Source organism: Thalassophryne amazonica, chromosome 3, assembly GCF_902500255.1.
Source record: "Thalassophryne amazonica chromosome 3, fThaAma1.1, whole genome shotgun sequence".
NCBI lineage: Eukaryota > Metazoa > Chordata > Actinopteri > Batrachoidiformes > Batrachoididae > Thalassophryne > Thalassophryne amazonica.
Genome location: NC_047105.1, coordinates 71,170,910 through 71,180,558, shown reverse-complemented (window position 1 = coordinate 71,180,558; position 9,649 = coordinate 71,170,910). Strand labels below are relative to the sequence as shown.

Sequence of the window (9,649 nt, the reverse complement as noted above, 5' to 3'; positions counted from 1 at the left end):
ATCTGTGTGTGTAACTAGATCACACAAATGTGTGTGTATTTTGCTTGTCTTTACTAAGAGATTGGAAGTACGGAAGCTGGATTAAAACAATAATCAGACCCCTGATCTTGTAATTAGGAGATCAGGGGTCTAATTTTTTTTATCCAGTGAATGCAAGTTCAAGTTCAATTTATTCTTTGTCCCTCAAAGGGCAATTTATGCACAGCAGGAGTACACATACATAAAAATGTTATAAAACATACAACACAAACCACACAGCAATAAAACAGTGCAACTACAGATATAAAAGAAGGACTAACTGAGCAGCCATATAAATAAATAAATAAATAAATAATACATAATAGTCATATACTCTAAATGGACCAGAGCTACCGCCTCCTGTTATTAAAGTTTAAGACTTGAACAGAGAGGGGGATAAAAGAATTCCTGTATCTTTGTTTTGACCCACTTGGGATTCTAAAACGCAATACAGATGGTAACAACTTGTATTCGGCAAACAATGGATGTGTAGGGTCATGACTGATATACAAGGCTTTCTTAAGCACCTGTTAAGAATTTCAGTAAGGCCACTGAACTTCACCCCCACAATATTAACTGGCCACCTTAACAATTATTAAAAGCGCATTTTTCACTTTGATAGGTAGATTACCATACCACCCAATAACAGAAAAAGAAGGACAGACTCTATAAAATAAAGAGTATTGTCCACTCCAAATCTGGCCAGTTTCCTGAGAGCAAACAATCGTTGTTGGCCTTTCCTACACACAGAAACAGTGTTGAAATCAAACTTAAGCTGATTGTCTATCAAGGTGCCCAGGTATTATATAAGATATTATATATTATTATATACGAGGTCTGTTAGAAAAGTAACGGACCTTTTTATTTTATGCAAAAAATATATGGATTTGATTCATATGTTTTTACATCAGCCAAGCTTGAACCTTCGTGCGCATGCGTGGGTTTTTTCACGCCTGTCGGTTGCGTCATTCGCCTGTGGGCAGGCTTTGAGTGAGCACTGGTCCACCCCTCTCGTCATTTTTTCAGAGGACAAGTTGGGACATGCCCAGCTCTCCACAATTTCTCTTATACTCACTCGACTGAAAGCCGAGATAGGCATGTCCCAACTTGTCCTCTGACACTCCAAAACGGAGGCGTTCTTTGTCTTGCTCCATCAGCGGCTCCGTCATGACGCGTGAAGCCTCCGCACGGCTTTCCATGACAAAATCTCTTGTTAAAAGTGAAATCTGCCGTAAAATGGCTGATGTCCAGCTCTTGTGATAACCAGAGAAATTGCACACGACGGTCCCGGATCCACACACCCATCCGTTTAGAAATGATCTGGTGGTTTCTGCCTGTCGATCGCGGCTCGGAGCACGGTACGCCGTGCGCCATTGTGGGCCATCCTTAAAATGGTAGTAACACTCCAAGCCCATAAAATTTTCACCGAAAGCCATGTGAATTTTCCGAATGGTTTCCAGCTGCCTGTCTCTAACAGTTTCTGAAAAAATTCTGATGGAACAAAGCCCAAATCATTCCGCCATTTCCTCGCAATGAAAAAACGATGAGAGGGGTGGACCAGTGCTCACTCAAAGCCTGCCCACAGGCGAATGACGCAACCAACAGGCGTGAAAAAACTCACGCATGCGCACGAAGGTTCAAGCTTGGCTGACCTAAAAACATATGAATCAAATCCATATATTTTTTGCATAAAATAAAAAGGTCCTTTACTTTTCTAACAGACCTCGTAAGATGTTACTATCTCTATATCCTGGCCCTTGATAACACTGTGCCGGGGGATATTGGAGAGATGTCTAAAATCAAAGGACATATCCTTCGTTTCACGATGTTTAGGTGGAGGAAGGCATTCTCACAACAGGAAACAGAATTGTCTAATACTGGGCCATGGTCAATTTCCTGTGATTCAAGTAGGCTGACAATAACAATCATCCGGAGACTTGATGTGCCTATTTTCATAAAGGCTATGACAGTCATTGGTGTATAAGATGTACAACAGAGGGGACAGAACACACCCCTGTGGAGAACCAGTGGATTATGTTAACAGGCTGTACAGCTCACTGTTCAACCTCACCCTTTGACATCTCTGGATCAGAAAATCCAGCATCCAACCTACTAGACTAGGATCAAGGCTAAAATTATTGAGCAATTTTTCAGCTAAAAGATGAGGTTGAATGGTATTGAAAACAGATGAAAAAGATAAATGAAAAACATCCTAGCATGATTTCCACTCCCCTCTAGATAATTATAAAGGAGATTGAGAAAAGTGATTGTGGCATCTTGCACCCTTCTCTTGGCTCTATAGGCAAACTGAGAGTGACATAAGAAATATGTGGTGCAAGATGGGCCTAGTTGCTCCGCACCTACTTTAAGCAGGTGACCACTAATATTATCTGGGCCTGGACTTTTCTTAGACTTCTCTTGTTTAAAGCATGTGATAACACTATGCTCATTGAAGGAAGGGATAAATGAAGGAGATGCCAAACCTCTGGTCTTAAGTTCAGAGTGTTTACTACTAAAATCATGTGAGTCAAATCTGACATAAAACCTGTTAAGGTCCTGTGCCAACAGTAAGTCAGATTTGTAACCGTTTAGTTCTACTCTGCTCCTCCCTCCTTCCCTAAGTCCAACAATTGCTTTCATACTTTCCCATACAGAACCCAGGTTATTCATCCTGAACTGTGTTTCTATTTTGTCTTTATACTTAAGTTACCTGCCCTGATTTCCCTTTTAATGTCCTTTTGAAGCTTATATAACACCTGCAAGTTACATTCTTTAAAAGTCTTTTTTTTTTCAATAAGCTCTTAAGGGATTTCGAAACCTATGGTTTACCATTTGGATACACTTTAAAATCCTTAGTTTGAATTACTATATTCTCACAATATAAAATCCAACTGGAGATAACATCTGTCAGTTCATCAATATCAGAGCAGGACTCCTTAAACATATCCCAGTCTGTACAGTCCAGACACCCCTGGAGTGATAAGCAGGCATCCTCTGACCAGTCTTTCACATGCACAGTCTGGCCCTTACCCCATGAAGAACAGTGCAGTATGAGGGAATTAAGTGCATACAGTTATGGACAGATGAGCCTAAAAGTGGGAGAAGGATGGATTTGTATGCCTCTTTGACTGAACAGTAGCACAGGTCCAGTGTCTTATGCCTGGTAGTGCATGAAAATCTTTAAATGTTTTTGACAGTGAGCAGTTATTCATATCACCAAGAAGGATGATTGGCAGGTTGGGAGATCTCATTTGGAGTCTTTGAGTTGCTTAAAAAATTAGTTCACAAGCATTATTGCTGTTCACCTTAGGATGAATATAAACAAGAGCGACAAAAAGCAGGGGAACCTCCCTTGGCAGGTAGTGAGGACGAAGTGAAACCAAATCTGTATTTGTAAATATGTCATTTTTTTCATTTGTAAAAAAAAAGACAATTTGAAAACTGAAAATTCTGTTAAGTCCTTCGTCACTTTTAGCGAATGTGTGGCTGCTCACACGGCCATGAACACTGCCATCTACTGCCAGTAGAGTAGAGTACAGATTTACTTGTAAAACCCGCCACACATTTCAGTAAGTGTGTTATTCCGACCAGCCAACCACCAATGTCAGGAAACTAATGTACCCATAATGCAATGCGGCATTTGTGCCTAAATGCTATAACCTTCAAAATTAGTGCATTACTTTAAAACTAAAACACAGCTGATATTTTCACTTTGTAAAATGACAGATGTGATGTTAATTTCAACAACTCTGTTACAATGCATCAAATGGAAACATTTATGTTCTTTATTGTACATGGTCCCTTTACAAATAAACAACAACAAAAATAACTTGTCCGCAATTAGTTTATTTAAAATTATGACCATAAATAAAAACTGTCTGTGCAAGACTCCAGTGAAATGACTGGCAGGTCTGTATGGTGTGAAGAGAAATGATCTTTTTTCCCCTCCCTTTTCCTTTCTGTCTGGTAGTCAGCTCTCCTCTGCCTGCAGAGGATAAAGCTCTACCATTCATAGCTGTCTGTCTGCTACAAAACATGTAACAGACAGGCACTAAAATCTTTGATTTCAGACTTTACAAATGTTTTTAACTGTTAAGCTTTATTCACTATATCTGCAAAAATATGTTAGCAGTCTAAAAGATATCAGAACTAAATTTATCGGAAGCTAATTGGGCCGCTGATGGTTTTGAAAGTTATCCGGAAAGGTAATCCGCGAATGAAAATGTTAGCTTTGATAATTAGCGGTTAGTGGATTAGCGGTAGGGTTGCCAACCGTCCCTTGAAAAACGGAATCGTCCCTTATTTGGAAATAAAAGTGTGCGTTCCATATTGACCTGAAACGGGACGCAGTTTGTCCCATATTTCTGTGAGAATCAAAAAGTCTGTAAAATGTCAATGGAATTGACTGGCGCTTTATATGGAAACTTATGGTAAATTTGATCCCAGCCTCTCTCCTGCTTTTCACCAATGAGCTGACAGACACGAGTTGACAATACAGAATCACTCTTATCTCATTGGTCGAGGGACATCTGCTCGCAAGAAGATACCGACTTCACGAGCCGACGACGGTCGCTGGACGACAATAACAAAGCAGCATGGCTGATATCGATACATACACCGACAGTGGCACTGCAGATATGCCTACGGACAGCAATGTCTGTAACGTCGTTACTCCTCCTCCTAAAAAAAACAAAAAACAAAAAAGAATGCAAAAATACAGGGGAGAATGAGAAAAGGAAAATGGCTGGGTGGAAAAGGTGCGCGACAACAGTATTGTTTACTTTTCAGACTTTATTTTTTGCACTTTTTATTACACTAAATGTGTAAATGTGCACTGTTACATTGTTTTTGATGATGCAAATTTTCTATTGTTTTTTTTTTTGTTAATTTATACAATTTTAAATTAAGCAATAGCACTACAGAGATTTATTTTTAAAGAAGACAGAATGCTCATATTGAAATTGTGAGTGAAAATTTATTTTGCACTAAAAATAAATTGCTAAATAATAATTTGTTTTCCACGTGTTCATATCAGAACAAATGCATGTATGCATCTACCTAAATTCAGGGTCAAGTCAACAGTCAAATGGTTAAAAATCTTTTCACACAGACGCTGGGAAGGGTGAAGGCAATGGTCAGTCGGCTGGTCGGCCCTGGCGGTGAGGTGTCCCTTATTTATTTTTCAGAGAGTTGGCAACCCTAATTAGTGGAACTGTACCCACCACTGGTTTGCAGAGGTGTGGCACAGAAAGTAGGTGGTGGACACAAATGCAGACTTGCAGGCTGAGGAGTCGGAATAATCAAAAAGGCTTTATCAGGAAAACAGGCTGCGGTTCACTTACACGGTTTGACAGTCAGCAATGCAGAGGTGACAGACAGGCGTGATGCAGAGGCATGGTCCGAAACACAAGCAAGAGTCAAAGAGTCAAAGTGCAAAGGCTGTGGCAAAAGCATGGTCAAAAAACTGAGCAAGGTCATACACGGTTTAGCAAACATAACTATGACTAGACAATGGCGTTTATAATAATTCAGAGGCTGGAATGAAGGAAAAAGCAGAGGGAAAATAGCACAACGAACTGGAAAGAACATGAAAAACACAAAGGTGGTGATTAAAGAAATGAGACACAGGTGTGTGAGAAATCAGCAAGGGGGTGTGGCAAACAGAAGAGACAAGATACACCCAAACCAAACCCTAAACACCAGACATCGTCAAATAGTGTGTATATGATAACAAGAACCTAAACAATTTATCCATACATTAAGACAGTAAATTAACATAAAAATAAGTTATTAACAAGAAATAAAAGGGTCGAGTTGTTTTTCTAAAAACTGTTGAGTCTAAGGCGCTAAAAAGTTTCTGGACTCACACACCATTTCAACTCATATAGAAACTTTGCATAATGTATTATGTTGAGGATAACACCCTTTTTCCGTCCTGAAGGACCTGGAAGTGTTCCTCGCGTGTTCATGAATTGTGAAAGACACAAAAACTCAGAATTCAATTTGTAATTATACAAACCTTAACAGGTTTTTTTTTTTTAAATCTCTTTATTAAGGTTTTTTCTTTTTTGACACATACAAAATTAGGAACAAATACAAAAAATACAGAGAGTTGAGAAAAGAGAAAGAAGAGAAGAAAAAAGAAAGAGAGAAAGAATGAGAGTGGGGGCGGGTCATCTATCACAAATATAATTCACTTTACCTGTTAAAGTAATCTAGTTGCCATATCCCGTAGAATGTGTCCACCTTGCCTTTCAGCTCAAATTTAATTTTTTCTAATTGTACGTTTCATTATATCCAGTAATAAATTAGTAAAGGAGGGTGGGTTCTTTTGCTTCCAATTCAACAATATTAATCTTTTAGCTAGAAGCACCACAAATTTTATTAGTTTTTTGTTTAATTAAAAGATTATGTTATGTGTCGGACGCGGGCGGAGAACCGACCAGCGTTTGACGTAGGACCCAGCATAAAGGAAACAGAGCACGGTTCAAAGGATAACAGAATTTAATGACATAACAGTGAGTGCTTAATTAATAACAAATAAGTGCGCGGTCTGGCGAGGTGGAATAACGGTGCGCTCCCAGCAGCACAAACGGTCCGGAGCCAGAACAGTTCAGACCCAAGGACCCCGCCGACACCCCCCAGGTGGCCGCGACCAACCGAGTCTGTGAAAGAAGAAACCATCATGTGAGTCCACCACTCCACACACAGAGAGACCACTCAAAGGTGTACATAAACAGCAAACACTTCCTGGCTTAATCACCAATCAGCTTCCCACCCTGCAGGCATGGAACACCCAGTTCAATTCTCCACTGCAGTGGAAGCTGATTAAATGACTAACATAACAGCTCAATATAATAAGGTGTGAGGGACACCACATTTACTGACTGTACTCATGTTAGTCACAAAACCTAAAGTACCTCAGGAAGTGTGCTGACGAGCGTGAGACCTCACCCCCTCCTCTTTCACAGACCATGGCATCAAACCTGGTACGGTCTCTGCGTCCATGATGAGATGGTTCTCTAAACGTCGATCTCACCCGTCTGGTCACAAGGTCGAGTCTCTGGCAAATACACACTGTGTACTCCAGCCTTAAATGCAACCATGCCCCAATCCATATAGATGCACCACAGCTGTGAGTCCTGACGAGCTGCACATGACCAGCCTCAGGTGATCAGGGTGAGGTCCTAATAACTCAGCCACACAGCCACTCAGTCCTGAACGCATGCCACCTGGAATGAAAAACAGAAGACAGAAAACAGAAGACAGAAACAAAAGCCAGCCAGGCACCCCAGCCACACAACAGATTAGTTGTAATTGGGGCAACACCAAATAAGGCAAGAACCGGGTCTGGGACTAAACATATATGGCAAATCTCAGAGAGCATCTGAAATACCATTGTCCAGTAATTGTAGATGTTTGGACAGCTCCAAAAGGTATGAGCCAATGAGGCCGGACTCTGGCCACAACGGTCACATGATGGGTCTGTCCCAGGAAACATTTTAGTCAAACGTTGCCAAATTTTTACTGAATGATTAACAACTACATTTTTCACTCTCGAAATAGATGTCTTAACAGAAGAATAGACCTGTGCCCGCAGTGAAGATGGGTGACAGCTATGATTTTCCATCTCAACCCAGTCGACCCCCGGCCCACCACACCAAAAAGACAAAGAACGAATATTACAAGCCCAATAATATAACTGAAAGCGAGGCAACCCCATGCCCCCGAGTGTTTTTGGTCTCTGCAGAAAAGATTTCTTGATTCTAGGAGTCTTCTTGTTCCAAATGAACTGAGAAATCAAGCCGTCTAATTTTTTGAAGAATGTTTTTGAAATGAAAATCGGTAAACATTGAAATACAAATAGAAATTTTGGTAAAACACTCATCCTCACAACATTAATTCGTCCTGCTAAAGAAACTGGAAGGTTAACCCATCTGTCAAAATCTGATTTTATTCGCTCAAGCAAACTTGATATATTATGTTTAAAAAGATTAGAAAAATCTTGTGTAATAATGATTCCTAGATATTTAAATTTGTTAGAAACTGTGAATGGGTATGAATTTATGAAGCTGGAATGTTGCTGGTCCATTCCCTTAATTGGGAATAACACACTTTTAGAAAAATGTATTTTATAGCCAGATATTATACCAAAAATTTTGCAATATTGATAGTATAACTGGTAGAGATTCCTTCCCATTTGATATATATAATAAGAGATCGTCAGCGTACAGTGATACGTTGTGTTCCATATTACCTCTGAAAATTCCAGAATATCCATCAGCAGCTCTCAAAGCAATAGCCAGGGGCTCTGTCACTATCGCGAACAACACTGGAGATAGGGGGCACCCTTGTCTAGTAGAGTGGCCTAGGGGAAAAAAGTTTGAGCTTATGCTGTTGATCTGCACTGATGCCTGGGGTTGAATATATAACAGTTTTACTAGAGATATAAATTTGGGGCCGAATCCAAACTTTGACAGGGCCAAGAAGAGATAATCCCACTCAACCCTGTCAAAGGCCTTCTCTGCATCGAGAGAGAGTAGCAATTCTGCTCCGTGGTTCTCCACATTTTTTGTATAAATAATATTCAATAATCTTCTTATATTAAAGAATAGGTGTCTATCTTTGATGAAACCGGTCTGATCCTTTGATATAATTGTTGGAAGTATATGTTCTAGACGTGTCGCCAAAATTTTTGCACAAATCTTATAATCTACATTAAGTAGGCTTATAGGTCTATATGATCTAGGTTCCAAGGGATCTTTACCCGTCTTGTGAATGAGTGATATGCTGGCTTCATAAAATGATGGAGGTAGAGAGCCCCTGGATAATGCTTCTTCTAGTGTTTGCAAAAATAAAGGGGAAATCTGCTCCTTAAAAGTCTTATAATACTCAGCCGTATAACCATCTGGGCCTGGCGCTTTTGAGTTTTGCATTTTATCTATTGCACATTTTAGTTCCTCTAATTCAATTGCTTTCTCCAATAGGTCCCTATGTTCTGTGCTAATTGTTGGAATATGAAGGCCTTTAAAAAAAATTATCTATTAGTGCTATATCATTTTTAGATTCAGAAGTGTATAAATTTATATAAAATGTCTTAAATGTTTCATTGATCTCTATTGGGTCCATTGTTGTTTGTCCTGTTTCAGTTCTGATTTGTGGAATTGCCCTTGAAGCTGTTTGTTCCTTAACTTGGGACGCGAGAAGCCTACCTACCTTTTCTCCATGTTCATAATGGTTATGTCTCAACATAGTGAGTGACCTGGTTGTTTCAGTCGTATAGAGCAAATTAAGTTCTGTCTGAAGAGACTGCTTCTTTTTGTATAAATAAGGCGATGGAGAGGACAGACACTGCCTGTCCACCTCTGCAATATTTTCAATAATATCTAGTTCCTTTTTTCTTCGTTTTTTAGTAATGAAGCTACTCTGCGAAATCAGGTGTCCTCGTATACAGGCTTTTTGCGTCTCCCAAATCGTGGATCTTGTGACATCGGGTGTGTCATTGTTATCAAGAAATATATCAATGTGTTTCTTTATTTCTTCCTGCCATTTTTGCCCCGACAATAAATTGTTATTAAGTCTCCATCTTTTAACGGATTTCAGCCCAAAAATTAATTGTAAAAGTACTGGG

General features: G+C 39.7%; 1 long non-coding RNA gene across 1 annotated transcript; it reads right to left on the bottom strand.

Moving 5' to 3' along the window:
- Positions 1-2,459: 2,459 nt before the first annotated feature.
- Positions 2,460-3,759, bottom strand: LOC117507934. The gene is made up of 3 exons (XR_004559896.1): positions 3,730-3,759; positions 3,018-3,021; positions 2,460-2,617 (listed from the first exon to the last, which is right to left on the bottom strand). It is a non-coding gene; the product is annotated as an uncharacterized LOC117507934 (long non-coding RNA).
- Between the last annotated feature and the right edge of the window lie 5,890 nt (positions 3,760-9,649).